The 17,664-nt window shown below is 40.9% G+C and overlaps 1 protein-coding gene across 3 annotated transcripts in view; it reads left to right on the top strand.

Annotated features, from left to right (window-relative positions):
* Positions 1 to 2,117: 2,117 nt before the first annotated feature.
* The window catches only part of sap30l (sap30-like), a 79,156-nt gene continuing 63,609 nt past the window's right edge, over positions 2,118 to 17,664 (top strand). For all 3 annotated transcript variants that reach the window (XM_020625578.1, XM_020625579.1, XM_020625581.1), the window contains exon 1: positions 2,118 to 2,334. The gene's annotated coding sequence lies outside the window, so the exon portion shown is untranslated. The remainder of the gene's footprint in view (positions 2,335 to 17,664) is intronic.

Below are 17,664 nucleotides of genomic sequence, written 5' to 3'. Positions count from 1 at the left end.
TTTTTAGGTTTTTATTTTTTGTGTTATTGTCGAATCCCTGGTTTTACACTTTCCACTGTGTGTGACTGAACTCATGTTACTAACAGAGGTTTATTTTCTGCACAATGGTTTTCCAATTCATATTTATTTCCAGTTAATTAACTAATAATCAGCACTCTCCCAGACTCATGCACTGTAACTGGGACAGAGATCTGCTGGTTACATTAGCACAGTATTCCGCTGAACATATCCATTTAGTTTCTTTGTTGGGCTCAGCACCGTTATAAAAAGAAAGGCAATCCAGTTGTCTTCCTTTATTCACTAATACCCTCTGTCTTTCTGAGCCCACAGCTTCCTCCAGATATGCAGCACAATGGAAAGATGCTTCAGTGGCAGTGTGTCACAGTTCTGACTGCACACATTTGCCTAGGGTGGAGTGGGTTTGACAGATTTAACTACAGGGCTGCATGTAGAAACTTATTTTTTTTTTCAAGATTATTTTTGGCTTTCCTATCATCATGGGAGAAAACTAAATGGAGGGAGGAAGGAAAGTTTGCTCATTGTTTCTGTCACATATTATTTATGCTACAATTTCTTGCTTGAGATCAAATCGGCAATTTAACCCAATTATCTGGCCATGAAAACTGTCTACACAGTTTTCACACAGGCTGCATATAGTGAAAGTAACACAATATCAGAGCTTCAGTCCTCCATGTGTTCATGCCGGTGTGGCCTGTGCACACAGCTGCATGTGTTAAAACGGCGTATCTGCTTCATCAGAGCAGCATCAGTGCATAAGATGGAAAAAGGTTGAAGAGGAAAATGTATGTTTTGACCTCAAACTTTCACTTAGCCAACATTTGTACTTTGTGCATTATAAATTGTAGATTTTTCCATTTTAAAATAAATGCTCAAGGCAGTACAATGTGCAAAAAGTGTAGGGGTGTGAAGCAACTGTATAAACTGTAAATTTTGCTAGATTAATAAGAGGTTGTCAGATGAAACTGGAACTTACAGGGGTTGTCCCACATCAACAGAGGATGTTGACACAATTCCTACCACCATACTCTTCATTCTTGATTCCAACTGAGGAATTTTTTTTCTGCATGGGCAGCCTCTCCCCTTCTTCTTTTCTTTCTCAGCTATCAGCCCTTTGCCTCACTGTCTTGTTATCTTGGTCATGGGTCAGTGAAGGATCACATTCTGAGAGATGATACATCAGCAACCAAACTTCACTTCAAAACAAACTAACAAGCTCCACAGACAGACAGACAGACAAACTGGTCCAGGAATTCAGAGACAATGTGGTAGAACTGAAGCAGCCTCATCCAGATCGATTCACTGTTAGTTGGAGCAGCAGTGGAGAAAAAAACAGCAGCACAGACAAGAAAAACATGTTGCCATTCAGCCAGAGATGGTGTTCTTGCACCAGTAAAAACAAATGGGAAAATATTTTACAGTTTGGTTCATCTTGCTGTGCTCATCTCACTCTGTGTCCATATTCCCATAGTTTGTTCAAGGGATCCTTGCACCGAATCAGGCACATTTTTTATAATAATGAATATTTTCCATCCCCACTGTAGTTTTCATGGCCTCATAATACTAGCCCTCACAGCAAGGTTCTGGGTTTAAAATCACGTTTTAAAATGATTTTGATCGTTTTAATTTGGTGCAGAATTTGGACTGTACCGCTTCAGGGCCTTCATCTTAGGGCCACAGTGAGCCATATGGATGTATAATTTTGCTTTTCATTTCAAAATTATTATTTATATATTGATTCTTTTAAAATATGTTTCCTCTGCCTTTATGTAATCATCACATGACTATAAAATATAGATTTTAATGACTTCCATGTATTAAAAACAAGGACGCTCGTGCTCTCGTTTTCTCTGTGACGCCATCAACGTAGTGAATCACGCAGCAGCGGCTAAGATTGACAGTGGCGCGTAGACACATAAAAACGGATAGTTAGAGATAGGCTATCTAAAAGTGAGCAGATATTTAGGGAAACGGCAAAATTTACAACATATTTCAAGAAAACGGCAACAACTACGAATCAGTTTAGAGCGACACCCCCGGATACCGCTAACAAACCTATCCCCTCTCGCTAACGGTAACATGAATCAGGCACAACCTAGCATTAGCAGTTAGCATTAGCAGCACCTGCATTATTGTCATGACAACACTGAGGAGCCCACGGGAAACATCAAGACAGCAAGGCAGAGTAGAACAATGTTTGAACCACGTCTGAAGCACCGAACCATCACGTCTTTGGAATATGGTTCGTCAGTTGGACTTTGTGGACATTATCAAAGATTTTTCTTCAAAGACGAGCAGGAAAAGGGTCACTAATTGGTGAGTTAGAATGTACAGTTATGTCTGTGCAGATTTTCAGTCATCCAGGTCATAGTAAACTGAAAAAAATCAGTTACAGAACTGATGAAGCCTCTTGGATGAGAGGTGAAACGTCTTCGACCTAGAAATTTAAGTCCGGTTGATTTTTTTCTAAGTTTTTTCAATGTACAGTTATGTCTTAACAGTTACTTGGGTTTAATTGTTGCGTTTGCTGCTCGTGCGTGTTAAGTCTGATGCTGACCTCTGGTAGTTAGCACCTCCAGGTGCGCTGTGGTGCGGGGCTAACATATAGAATGATCATTGTTGTTTCCTTTTGTTTTTTAACAGTACAGTGCCCTTTTGCTGGTGTCAGACTGAAACGCTATAACTTTTTAACACCATGTTAGGTTATTTCCTAGTTAGGTAATGACCTTTGTCCTGTTTTTTGTAGTGTGATTTTTGTAACATGTCGTGTGATTTGTCTCTGGGTTCAAGCTCCTCCTGTAATGTAACTGTAATGTGTCTATATTGTTGCACTCAGCTGTTGTATAGTTCATTCATGCCTGGATGAAACACTGCTGCTAGTTTGCACACTGAGGAAGGGCATTTACCAGAAACCTTAGTGCAGTGTACAGTGGCACATGTGTGCATTTTGGTTACTTTGGCAAGGTTTTATTTATTCATATGGTCAGTGTGGTTCAAAAGCTACAGCTATTTTCATATGTTATTTTTGTGTTTCTGCCTGACAACAGGACATGTATTGCACATTCTTGATGTAAACACTTTCTGAATTTCTGAGGTTTTGTCAAAGTTTCTGGACTGTGGGCACTGAGGACTGTGCGGCTTCAAGGTGAAAATGACAGGAAAGGTGAGCCATAGCTCCCTGTATTGATTAAATAAAGGTCAGCACATTTATTTTTAGGATTGTTACACATTCTGAGATACTGATGCTGAATAGATTTTTCCTCAGCTGGTTGTGACTGATGAATGGGGCCCATTGTGATTCTCATGCTGTGGTCATTGTGCGTGTGCAGTAGCAGGGCAGGGTGAGCCTCTGGTGATTTTTTTGCATTGATTCTTCTGCTGCTAGAACTGCAGCTGTGTAGAGACATGACAGTGACATTCATTATCATCCTGGTTCTTTAGAACAGCAGGCTGGTTAAAGTTTCAGGTAGCAGCACAAGAGCATTACTCTAGCGTGCATGTGTACACTGAGTCTGGTGAAAAGTTGTTGAACAAGCATGATGTCTACATATACTAATAACTTCAGAAGTAAATAATAATTTTCTGCAGTGTGACAAGATTATGAGGAGACACGACACAGGAATAGGGTTGGGTATTGTTTGGGTCTTTTCTGATACCGGTGCTAAAATGATACTTTTAAAATGGTGCTGGTGCCTTAATGGTACCAGAACCGATACTTAAAAAAAGAAGAAGCATAAAACCAGGCCATAAATTTGGCCATTTCGCCTTCAATTTCATACATTTACGGAGGGCACAAAGGCCTCTTGAGTGGGCAGTAAGGTTGAGACAAATGACATGATAAATATGAGTCCGTAGCTTATGTATACAGCCTGAGCAGTAAAGTGCAGATACTTGTAGAATGGTTAAAGGGAATTATGCAGAGATAGTATAGTAACTGTGCACCTTTATTCCAATTTAGAAAGTAAATGGTGTTATCAAACTAAGCTCTTGTTCTGCTGTTAAATGTCAGTGTTCACATGCCAGCTATTAGCTCAACAAGCACGGTGAGCAAATATGTGCTCATACTGGTTTAGAGGTAAAGTAAATTTAGGTTTTCTTTACAAAATAATACTTGTTTTTCTTATAAGATGTTGTATTTGGGTGTGCAATGTATTAATCACATTGTGGGGGCAGTCAATACACATCACTGTCTAGATGTTAGCAGGTTTAGGATGGAAGGAGGAATGATTAATGAAAATTAGAATCTGCTTTTTAATTTAGTTTTTGTGAAACTTTCCCTCAAAGTTTCATAAAAAGCTACAGTCTCTTTTATGAGCTGATAAACTCAGCGTAGCATGTACTGTGGATGATAGGGCTCTAATTGAAAAATAAGTCAAAGCCCGCCGGAATTGCAGCAGAAGAGAGAGGAAGGGGAACAGACTGATAAAAGAAAAAGAGTCGAGAGACTCAGACAAATACATAAAGAGAGGTGATGGCAACAGGTGGAGATCAGACAGAGAAATAGAGACACCGGAGGTGGATAAAGTGTGAAATAGATAAAGGCAACCAGATGTAAAAATGTTCTCAGAAAAAAAAAGATGCAGGGTTTAATTCCCACCGCAGGTCTTTGTGCTTGTTTCAAGCTCACTGTTCATATCTAATTTCTGTGCATGACTTTCACATCCACGTCACGGTGGAGCCTTTTTCCAGCCCCAATCTGAACTGACAGCAACTCGTGTGGGCAGAGTAACAAGAACAGAAGATGTCACATCTGTTTTGTACCTTCGCTTCCCCTGCTTGTGCTCAAATCATTTCACTTCTGGTATCTGCCTCCAGTTTGTGACGGGATCGAGGGCGTCTCCTTGAATACCAATCAGGATGGCTCCCTGTCTCTGTCCAGTGTTGTTCCTCGTGCTCATGCTGCTAAATTTACGAGATTAGAGGTCCATATGTTTGTGTTTAGATATATGCTTTGAGAAAGTTGCATGCAGTTGGATCCAGTTTTGAACCATGAGTCCATACACACATGAAATCTGTGTAACAGGAAGGAAAAAAATCATAAGAGGAAACAGAGAAATGATGTAAAAATAAGAAGGGTCCATGTTGCAGTTGGGTTTACAGATGCAGTGAGATGTACAGTAGTATAGCTAAGGGTGCCTTTGGAATAAAATGTACTAAAAACAGTTAATTTTCCAGATGTTTTTAAAGTTAAACAGTTATGTTTCATAACCAGAAAGCATTTATTGCCCTAGGAGCATAAAGCTCTACAGTATATATGATGCCTGAAAGGTGCCCTTGGAGTGAAACATGCTTGTGGTTACTGGGTGACCAAACTGAAATGAATGCATCAAAATCCAACTTTGAAATTAACATGTTTTCTTCACTCACTTCAACTGAGTCGGACCTCTCTTGTTGCCATTAGAGAGACTGCAGCTTTAGAGACTGTGATATCGACTTCAACGTGCAGATTTTGCTCAGTTGTTGCCTGATCACAGACCGAGGGGAAAGATGTGAGGAGTCTGACGGAGAGCAGTGAGGCTTGTGGCTCTGTATCTGTCACATGAATACAGGCACAGTGTGGAGCTGCCCACTCGCTGATGGCAGTGACGAACAAACTGTCAGATGGCTGTCGGCCTCATAACCCTTTGTTTATTGGATTGGCAGGCTGAAAGCTGGAGCTGGAGGCTTATGTAAAAATGCACCCATCTTGTCTGCCTAAATCACAAGCTGTGGCTGCAGTGAAGAGTCGCATCACACCACTAATTGGGGCGCAGAATAAAAACTAAATTAGATGGCTAGACACGGGAAGATCAAAATTTGGGAGCTAAATACACAGTGGCAAACAGCAAGGACCAGCTGCCATGTTCTGACAGAGGCATAATTTTTATTCCAGGCTCTTCTGTCTTGAACTGCAGACATGTAGGAATAAATTATGAGCAGAACACTTGGAGAACATGTATGCATCATGTCTTGTACCTCTCTTGTGCACAGTAGTTTGCATGTGCTGTTTCTCAGTTGCACACATTGACATGCAACAGTACAACCACAGTCTAATCGACACTGTCCTCACATAAAAATCAACACCATAGGTTGTTTGTGCAAGTATCTTATGAGCCATAGTTACATTTTTTTAATTGTTAAGCAACATCTAGCAGTCATGTGACATCAAGTTTGTACCTTCTGCAGCCTGTTATGGGAACAAGGCTCTTACATACTTGTTTAGGTTGTAGGACGTATTGTTCTGATCTGCTGACCACTGAAAAGCTCCAAGTGCCAGTCTGGGGATCAAACCAGCAACTATCTGATCTCAAAGTTATTTAGCCTTCAGGCAACCAGTATGAGAATGTGCCATTAACTGATTTTATTAATTAATTTTATAAGAAGCTGCTGAGTTATTTGATATAATCCACAAACATCAACTGTTTGTTCAGCTCTATAATAGAATATATGACTAGATGGATCATTTTGCAGAAAGTAAACATGGGGACATCAGTAACAAAAACAACCATTGGTGTGTAATAACAGGAGTTGAATGGAGGATAATGGACAGCTTGAACCGCCAGCCTGCAGTGTTTAGGCCTGACCAGCAGCTGCAGGGGACAAAAGCTGACAAGCACAATGAAAAACACACAGTCCTTAATAACCATAATGACTGTCCCTGTTCTGGACAGCGGCTTATGGATCAGTTTGGGAAGCGGCTGGCACACTGACCCAAGCCACACAAACAGCTTTGACTCTTGATGCCACAGCTCCCACGATTAGCTGTTGCATCGCCCCTCTGAGGCCAAGCATCCTAAAAAGAGATTTTGCTTGACTGCAGAAACAGCTGCACTAGAATCAGAGAATTCGTGGATAAGATGAAGCTGTTTTTAAAAACCACAAATATCACTTTATCTCATAAACCTCTATTGTACTCAGCTGGACAGAGGACAAAAAGTCTGAATTCTGGTGTCAAAGTCCTGTTGTAGGGGTTACACGTGTTCTACCAAGATGTCGCTGTTTGTATGCACATTACAGTGCTGAAAGTGATGACAATCCAGGCTGCAGTCATGTTTCCTCAAAGCATATCTGACAATAAGCCAGTATATAAATGTCATTTCCAGGAGATAGGTGCTGAAAAGAGTTTGGAGCACTGCATCTTTTTCCAAGGCCAGACTTACAAGAGCAAATCTGGATGTCTGGACTACACCGTGTACTAGTATGAGTCACTGGTTTTAAACCTGCTTCCTTGTAGTGGTTAAAACCACTGACTGGGGCTTACATTTTGGTTTTTGTGAAGATTGTTCAATTCTGCTGGCATTTGTCTTTGTGTTGCTGTCACTCCCATGGTGAAAGGGAATTCAGTTGGATTTGATTGTAGCTTTTTGTGCTTTATTTCTCTCATTATTTTTGATGACAGGTGTGTTTCATTATATTCAGAATCAGCTTTATTGGCCAGGTGTGTTGGACACACGAGGAATTTGACTCTGGTACAGCGGCGCTCAATGGAGAGTGCGACTACACAAGGCGGCCATAGTTGTAGGCACCATTCTTTGATTTAACTGGTGTACAAAGTGTGGGTTTGGGTTTGATTGATAAAATCCACAGAGTTAGACACAGAGTCTGGTTTTCATACAACTAAATAACGATGAAAGGATCCTCACTTTAGGGTTTGATGTTACTATACAATATAAGCGTATTAGAAGTGTTACTGGTCATGTAAATCACCTGTTACCCATTTTGTATTATTGTAACACAGCAGACTCCAAAGATGTTACTGATTGCTAATGTTAAAGTGTGACATTTGTTTATATATCACCTTTCTATGCCAAAGTTACAAAGTGCTTCACAATTAAAACCATACAGCATTGTAATAAAAGGCAAACTCAGCAAAATACAATAGGGGTGACTGTGGCTTAGGAGGTAGAGCAGGTCATTTCCTAACAGGAGGATTAGCGGTTTGATTCCCGGCTTGTCCAGTCAACATGTCGAAGTGTCCTTGAGCAAGACACTGAACCCCTAGTTGCTCACAGTGATAACACCGGTGCGAGGCGGCCATAGTTGTAGGCACCATTCTGCACCATTCTGAATGTGCGAGTGTTTGTGAGTGCGAATGGGTGAATGGCCAAGTAGTGTGAAATAGCTTTGAGTGTCTTGTATAGTGCTTTTCTATGCTTTACAAGTATAAGACTATTTACCATTACCGTAACCACAAAACATTTTGAAAATGGAAAAAACAGCAACCCTGCTCAGCGCCTGTGAGGATCTACCTGGGGTGGATGAGTGTAAGAGCTCTGAAATATATGAAGCAGCCAAAGAGTGGAGAGCTTTAAAACAAATGTTAAAATCTTGAAAACAATCCCAAAACAGACTGGAAGCCAATGTAGAGATGCCAGAACAGGGGATAATGTGATCATGTTTCCTAGTATTAGTTAAGAGACATGCAGCTGCGTTGTGAACCAGTTGGAGATGAGGCAGGGATGCCTATGAGATCCCAGAATACAGTGCATTGCAGTAATCCAGCCTCGAGCTAATAACGGCATGAATAGCCTTTTCAAAATCCTGGAAAGAAAGAAAATGTTTAATCTTGGATAACAGTGAGCTGAAAAAAGCTTGCCTTAACAGCTGAGCTGAACAAGAGACTTGAAACCATAAATAAGGGAACCAGCGAGGCTTGAAATCCTGTGTCATAGTCTGTTTATCCCCAGGGACCAGAGGTGTTGCATGTTTGTGAGGGCTTCGTCCAGAGGGTGGACATTTAGATTCGGTCTAAGGGTGTGGTTATTGAGGTTTTGGCTCAGTGTCTAGCTTGTCTGACCGTCATGCTTGACCACAGTCAGTCACTCCTGTTTTTAAGAACTTAAACAGTGTGGCCAGCTGTGGCTCAGGGGGTAGAGTGGGTTTTCTCCTAGCTGGAAGGCTGGCGGTTTGATTCCCAGCTTTTCCAGTCTGCATGTTGAAGTGTCCTTGAGCAGAACACTGAACACCCATTTGCTCCCTGGGATGTCACCGGTGTGTGTGAATGTGTGAGTGGATCCACCAGCTAGTTACACACGTTAGCTTTTTCTCCTCCACATGATGATAGGTGAGACCCACCTTCACTCAGGTTTTTTTTTGCATTCATAACTTCATCATATTGTGTTTTGTGGTGATGCTTCAAGGGGTTGTACAAATGTGTCATGCTACCATCAGGAGCTGCAAAACAGCTGTTACGCTGCATGCCTCTGACTGTTGTCATCATCTTTACATGTTGGATTTGTTTTGAATCAGTCTTCTTTCTGTTTACAGCTGATCATGTGATGTAACACATTCCTGTTAGTGATTAATGCATCTTCGAGAAGGTTGTGCTTAGTTTGATGTAACGGATCTCCCTGCTAATGCTAACATGACAGAATCATTGTCACATGAAAAATAGATCATGCAGAGAGAGGTTGGAGTTGAGATCGAGAAACAGTTAATCGTGCTCCAGTTGGAATATAAAGAAAAAAAATACTTAGCACAGAATGTTCAAAAGAGCTGACACTGACTATAATCTGTGGATTTTGATAACTACCCAGTTCTTATTATCCTCTGTGGGATTGGGTTTGTTTTCCATTTAAACAAGAAGATAAGAGGAACAATGCCCCCACTGTAACTCAGTAATTGTCACCGAAACATTGTCTTACCCAGTGAAACGGCACACAACCAGATCAAATTTCACATCTTGTAGTTGGCTGACAGTGATGGTGCGATGTTTTGCAACATCTGTCAGTTCCTCCTCTTTAAATCTCGGTTTCTTCTCTCTGTTTATGGCACGGTGACATTTGGAGGCAAAACCCATCATTGTGAGACATCTGTTAGTATTAGTCTTTGATTTTCTCTCTCTCACACATACAGACACAGCCATTGTGAATCCAGAGCACAGCATGGCAATTTGTTAATTAAACAGCTCCCAAAGTTCAATATTTCTGAGGTCATAAATACAAAGGAAGGAATGAAATGTATAAATAATGAATTCGGCATTCTCTGTGATTAAATCTGAATATCAAACCAATCAGACAGTCGGTGCAGCAGCTATTTGATTATCATTCCCAGACATTTTTTTGGCTGGAGAGATGCTGCCTTTCCTCAGTGTTCATGCTTAAAACACCAGGAGAAAACAGATGTGGAGAAAAAAAAAAGAATAAGCATGAAATATATGTTATTCATGAGTTCATTTTATTCAGATTTCCCTCTGTGTGATCGTTCATATCTCAGCCTAATATGGTTTCACGCACACGAGCATCTCGAGTGAGGCTCTGTAGTTGGTTTTGTCTGTGAGAGAGACAAAGAGGTGGCTGAATATTTTGCACAGAGTGCAAAAACACAAAACTCCTCGACACTTGCTCTGACTCACAAGGTCACGCGCAAGGAGTGCCAGATGTGCGTCTGCATCACTTGACTTAGATGAGTAATAGACAGCAACTCAATTTAAACCCTTTAGGCTTGAACTGCAGCGCCCCCCTCTCCTCAGGCCTCCCACAGCACAAGACAAACACGACTTCAGGAGATCACTTTCTAGATTTTCTGTCCTCATTATCACTGCCTTCCTCTGCCCTCCTTTCTCTCTCATTCTTTCTCTCCCACCTCAACTGCAGACAATCCGTTCTTCCATCATTCCCTCCACTCTTTTTGTCCTCCACCTCTCCATGATTCAGAAGGAGTCCCATAGATTTACTCAGGCTATATACTGATAGATCTGGATGGCTTGAATAAAGAAGTCCATCCATCCATCCATCCATCCATCCATTATCTATACCGCTTATTCCTGAATAGGGTCACAGGGGGCTGGAACCAATCCCAGCTGACACTGGGCGAGAGATGGGGTCCACCCTGGACAGGTCGCCAGTCTGTCACAGGGCTGACATGTAGACAAACAACCACACTCGCTCCTACAGGCAATTTAGAGTCACCAGTCAACCTAAGCCGAATGTTTTTGTAGAGTTCAGCATCTGGGCTGCAGAAGTGTCCCAGTGTGAGGACAGGTTGGCACTATTTGTTGTTAATAAAAGTGGCAGGCCCTCATAGATACACCTTATATCTCCTCTTGTCCTTGAGTTTCTGTTTCTGTACCCATCAGTTTTCCCTCATTTTGTTGCTAGGGTTGCTAACCCTCAAGGATTGGCTGAGAGACTCCCAAATTGACTAGGCCTCCTGGAAAAAAATCAAAATTCAATCCGGGGGATTTTTGGTATTTTTAAAATAGCAATTGGAATAAGAAAGCCAGGAAAATACAAATTCAACAGGAAGGCAACTCAGAGCACCAATGGTGAAACTGAAATTGCACAATTTAATTAAAATTCATTCAGGCTACTTATTCATTATTGTAGGGATTTGGCATTGCCAGTCTTCTGCCTCACTTTGTGGTTTTGTGGTGTTAAGGTGCTTAAGAGAAGACTTCAGTACAGTGCACAATCAGTGCCGTCATCCAAGTAGTTTTTATTTTCATGTTTTGTTTATATTAAAGGTCAGAGTTGTCTGACTTGTGGCTGCACCTCTGTCTGTGACTGCTGGACTTGGCAGAGTCTCATGGATTCTAGACGTTTTTATCACTTTGTTACCATCCATTTTATTGGAATGGATGCTGAGGTTTCAGAGACAAACATCTCAACACCACAGTAAATAAGATCTGAAGTACAATATCTGGATTGCTGGGTATCGCTGTACACAGTAAGTGTAAAACGATGCTTATCTGTAATTTCAGTGGTGTGACATGCATCAGGGTGCACATTATTAGAAGCACTGCAAATTTCAATCAGCCCATGAAACAATAGGTCTGTAAAATTCTGCTGAAATTGAGGTTCACATCCTCGGACTGATATCAGCCACAGCATGTGCCAAACCTATTAATGCTATTGTTTGTTTAGAGGCTGATGGAGGTATTAAGGCAGCAGCAGGGTGGAAATAAGTTAGCGAATGAGAGGAAGTCTAGCTGTGATGTGCTCGTTGTGAAGCAAACATTGCTGAGAGAGGACGTGAAAGACTGAATCTGCTGCAAATACAGTACAAGGGTCTTTATTGCCAACATCCCACATCAAGACATTTTCTTATTTACCTCATACCTGCACTCGGATCATCAAGTTAAACGCTGAATCACAAACATTGTGACTGTTTCCTCCTCACCCAGATGCTGAAGCCCTTAGCTAAAGTGGTGACGCTTGTTTTCTTTCACACCACGTCACATTTAGTTCACTCACTACAATCTTTGATCTTACTTCACCATGAGATCCACTCATCAATTTCATAAGCAGCACCTTTTTTAACAGAGCACAGTAGTGATATAAGCAAGAAATTAGACTCTCCCACCCCTCGGCAGCAAGTGTTTGTCATGTTGTTTTCATTTTATCGCGGTATGAGTAAATTTGTTCCAGCCTGTTTTCACTGCCGATAGGTCATGGTGACAGTGACAGTTTTACTTTAACAGCCAACAGTCTTACTAACTGAAGATCAGAAAGTTGTGCTATGGCCAAAGCAGCAACGCGTAACGCCGAGGTGACAGACAGCATGAGGACTCAATAAACTTCAGCATGACACATAAACATCCAGAGTTTACTGTTAGTTACAGTGGTGACAGTGTTTTTATAGATGTAAATAAATCTCCAGCAGCTCTCTGCACATTTTATGCAAATGAAAGAGAGTGTTATGTGACATTGATTGAGTACAGTGTTGGCTGTATGCAGACAAGACTCAGTGATGTGGTAATTGTACTTTTCAGTGCACATTGGATACACTACATCCCCTAATTTTGTTCTTTCTGTGAGAATGTACTGTTAGGGCATTCTTTGTATTTATTTTCATATTTTTCCCACAGGGCAATAATGAGAGGCACCGTTAAAAAGAAAGTTAATGGACATTGAGAGCTGTGTTTTGCATGCATGCACAAAGTAAGGGGTGTACTGCCATGATCAAAACAGGATAATAACAGTGCCTGTGCCACAAGTCCTCCAGTTTAAGCAGCTATACACTGTAGGTCTTTTGTCTTTTGATGAAGACTAATGACAGCATCTACTGAAATAGTGTCCCTCATTTACTTACCCATCTTAAACCCAGGAAACACAGATTTTTTTTTCCATTAATCGTGTACAATGTGTTAACTTATATTATACATTTTAACCCACATAGCCAGAATCCACTGCTCACACTGTAGGTTTGCTCGGCCAAGACATAGACATTTAAACAGAACTACCAAGCAGGTGTGTTAATCAACAGTTCTAATAAAGATCTATTCAAACAAGATGGCCACATCCTAAAAGTTAATGTCAGCCTATAGAAAAACAGCATTACTTTTATCCACTCTACCTTCTGCAGCTGATGAACAGCAATAATCTGCTGCCAGAGTTTCTCCTGTTGCTGTGTGTTGCTTTCGTTCTCCCTCTCTGAGAGCTTCACCATCACCTGCTCATGGAGCAATCAGCAGCTCTAAACAACAACAACCTTCTCCACCTCACATGTGACTCCTTACTGACAGCAGGATACTGGGAAGAAAGTGTGGCTTTTGTTTTTGTGCAGGACCCTCTCCAGTCCTTTGCTGATGTAAAACTGTATCATTGTGGTTATTTATGATTTGCTAGAATTCTGTTTCTTTGCTTTTCTTTATCTTTTTGCCATCCCACTGCCCGACAATAGTGTTTTTGTGGAAAGGATTGTCCTGTTTTTGACACACAGCTACAGTCTTCCTGAGCCACAATGAAAACTATTTTTGATAAAATGCTTATCGCCAGCACCAGCCTCAAAGCAGATAAAATCCCAACAATCTGCTGGACTTCTCAATGAGTGGACATGTTTTCTTTGTGTGACTGACTGCTCTAATCCCTTTCACTGGAAAATGAAGGTGCTTTCACACCTGCTGTGATTGGAGCGGTTGAATGGAAATCTGAAGCCATCTGGAATAAATTCTGAGAGCTTTGGTTCAACTGTGCTGTGGAAAAATCATCAAGAGACACTTTACCTGCAACTTCACAGCATCCTTCACAGTCACACCATGACAAATGTATTTTAGAGACATATTACTGTTTTTTAAAAAACATTTTCATGACATGCAGCCAGTTTTACTCAAATGTTTCTAGCGAGAGAGCCATCAGATTTATTTACCAAAAATAAAATGCACAATAGGGCAGCACAATGGTTAGCGCTGTGACCTCACAGCAAGATGGACTGGCGATTCTAAACTGCCCATAGGAGTGAGTGTGAGTGTGTGTGGTTGTTCGTCTACGTGTCAGCCCTGTGATAGACTGGCAACCTGTCTACCCCGCCTCTTGCCCTGTGTCAGCTGGGATTGGTCCCCAGCCCCCTCCCCCCACCCCGTGACCCTCTTCTATACATATCAGGTATAGATAATGGATGGATTAATGGAAAATGCACAATATGAGTACTATGCTGTAGATAAATTAAGTGCTTTTCCTCCTACCAATTGTAAAAATGATAAAATACTTTGTGCTTTTAATGTGAAGTCCTTCTTTCAAATGACTTCCTGGAGCTGCTTGTTGGAGAAGTTCAGTGGACATTCTGGATTTCATTAACTGCACCACCCGACACTTTCAGCAAACAGCAACTGTCTAATTGGTTGTTTCTGCAAAATCCAGGATGACGATCATTAACTGTACAATGCTTTATGACCACTGTCAGTAGTGAACTACATGCAGTTAAACTTCATTTTGCCGTAGCTTGCTGGGAGTTCAGCTACATTGATATATACATAGTAATTCAAGTACTTAAATGACTTTTTTGTCATTTTTTGTGTAGTTATTTACTGAATGAAACTGCAAACAGTTTTGGGCCAGAAAAGGAGAGGAAAATCAAAATTTAGCATTAAGGCCTTTATTCTACAACCGTGCAACATGAAGTGGAGCAGAAGCCCTCTTGTTGTATTGATTTATACTTCAATGAAGTGGAGGTCTATACTAAGATAAATGATGAAGCTTGTGTGTGACGCCGACATAATGGAGTGAACATGCACTTCTGTGAGTGAGAGGACAGAGAGCTGGTGTAGAAGTCTTGATGGACACTTAAGCCAAGTGTGGCTGACCTTCAGTTGTGTCAGCTATCACTCCCCAAGGAGCTATAGCTGTATTGTGTTGTGTTTCACTGTGTTTCAAATGTGGTCTCATCGTCCTAGTTTGTAGCGCTTCCTGCTCTCGAGCACCTTCACCACTATCAACCAACAGCCAGGAGCTGGTCTGTTTCTGATTTGCCCTTCTTATTCTGTCATTTTGTCTGCCTGTCACACAGGCAGTGAAGATCTGAGCCTGCTGCCTCGGCTGCATGTTGCACCAGGAGTGTGTGCACAGCATGTGCCAACCCTTTAGATCAGATGGTGTGAAGTTGTTAAAAGTAAAGTTTCCATCTCATAACTTCTTCCCCATTCTGCGTTCACCTTGAATGGCTTTATGCTTGTGTGATTTATTTTCAACCTGATAACAACAATGTCTGAGCACTCAGCAAGATAGTGTTGCATGTTATACCATCCATTAAAGCTTCAGGGCTCCCTCACCTTGAATAGCTGTGAAGAGCTGGAGGACTTTTGCATCTCAAGTGTATTTGCTTCTCTGTGAAACAAAAGACCACACAGGGCAATAAAAGCTATTCAGACCATCCGAAAATTAAAATGGCTCAACTTTAAACCACTTCACTGTGACAGTTGCTCATTTCATCCAAAAATATCAGCAGGAGCATGTAAGCAATAAACAGAATTTTCAGGCCAGAAAAAGTTAAGCTACAATTTTCATGTTGTATGAAGTGTAGTTTGTGTTGAACAAAAATCAACACTTTTATGTCAGACAGTATCTAATACACATCCTGTATCATTCTATTGCAGCTTTCCATTAAATCTACATAATGTTTACACCGATTCTGAAGATCTTCCACAGCATTTTATAGTCACAAGAAAAACTCATGGCACTTTTTGCAGTTTCCTGGTTTTCTGCATAAAATTGGTCATGAAACGTGATCTGATCTTCACCAAAGTCACAAGTATCAACAAACACAATATTTTATGATCTTTCATGTTTTTATTGAGAACATACAAAGTGATGGCAACACCAGACTTCAGGTGTTGGCATACCTGGAGTACAGTCAATGACACGAGCATGGAGGTGTGGTTTAGGATGACCTGGACTTATAAAAACTGCATCCGTGTGCTGTTTGACTTATAAAAAATGCCCAAACACTGTCTGCACTATTCACAAGCAGCATCAGCTGATGTGACCCATGTCTCATAAAAAAGAGATCTCAGAAGGCCTACGATCAAGAGCTGTTGATCTGCATGTATGTAACTTTATTTATTGTCTCTAATTATTTACTTTATTTAATTTTTTGATTTGTTTTACATTTTACACCCCCACCCCCCTTTTTTTAAAATGTTAAACTCCCTGTCTCTTGTAAATGTACTGTATCTATTGTCTTGTTTTCCATGTCCTGTCCTGTTAATGTGCTGTTTTGTGTTGCAAAAAAATAAAGAATATGAAAATGTACCCTACTGATCATTCCCGAGCCAACCTTTAAGAAACAAAAAGCTGTCAGTTCTTCTTTTAATGTCAAATTAGCAGGTGGCACATTATCACCACCAATGACTAAATTACAAGATCCTTTATTAAAACGATTAAATGGTTGAGATCGCCTCTTATGTAGCAGATTGTGGCAAATTGATTAATTGGTTCCCTCATATTCAAAACAACCAATAAGGTGCTGGACCAGGGTCTTGCAAATTGAATCAACGCAGTTGCTGACACCTGGGATGAATCTCAGCTCCTTTAGTTGCTTCAGAATCAGAATCAGCTTTATTGGCCAGGTGTGTCAGACACACGAGGAATTTCACTCTGGTACATCGGCCCTCAATGTGCATGTATATATCCCCATGCAAGGGGCAAGTAAATGGTATACCAGCATAAGGCTGTGTAATATAACAAAATAAGCAGTATTAACAAGCAATAAACAGTGCAAACAATACAAAATAAGTAGTAAAAACAGGCAGTGAACAATGCAGGCAGACAAAGGAATGCTCATTGAAATGAGATAAATAGGAATAAAAACAGAGTACTTAAAAGTAGAGACCTGTCCATGTAGCTCTGCCATTTGTTAGATTTCAACCCAGCTAAACACCTGTGGGAGATTTTGGACCGACATGTTAGCCAGTGCCCTCCACCACTATCATCAAAACAACAGATGAGGAAATCTCTTTTGTCCCTGCAGTCTCACAGACTCAGAGAGTCAGTGACAAGAAGCACTGAAACTACTCTGGTCTGTGTTTGTCTGTTGGTTTTTCCTTTATCATATCTTTGGATGTTTGTGTGTCTTTGCTCTGAGCCATTCTGAAGACTGTATAGTCATAACATTGTGTGTTGACACTGTTCTCTCATTCATTTATAATTCATTTCACATTCAAACTCATTATTCATTCAGCAGCTAAGCTCTCCTGAGCACCAAGCTGCATCTCACCCATGACAGGTACAAACAAAGCACGAGTCTTTAAGTGATCAGATGTGATGTGTGTGTATCGCTGCATTATATATGTGAGAAGACATGAACATAAAGTGTCTAGATGCTGTGAGGTATCCAGACATGACATCCAAACTCTGTCTGGGAGTGGTTCTGGCTAGACACCTGATGAGGATCTGGTACAGTCCAGCTTAGGTTCAGGTGAGAAAAGGGATGTTTAACCTAAAGTATCTGTAA

Source organism: Monopterus albus, unplaced genomic scaffold (assembly GCF_001952655.1).
Source record: "Monopterus albus unplaced genomic scaffold, M_albus_1.0 scaffold360.1, whole genome shotgun sequence".
Taxonomy (NCBI): domain Eukaryota; kingdom Metazoa; phylum Chordata; class Actinopteri; order Synbranchiformes; family Synbranchidae; genus Monopterus; species Monopterus albus.
The sequence above is the reverse complement of the archived record's forward strand: the minus strand, read 5'-3'. Positions and strand labels throughout refer to the sequence as shown.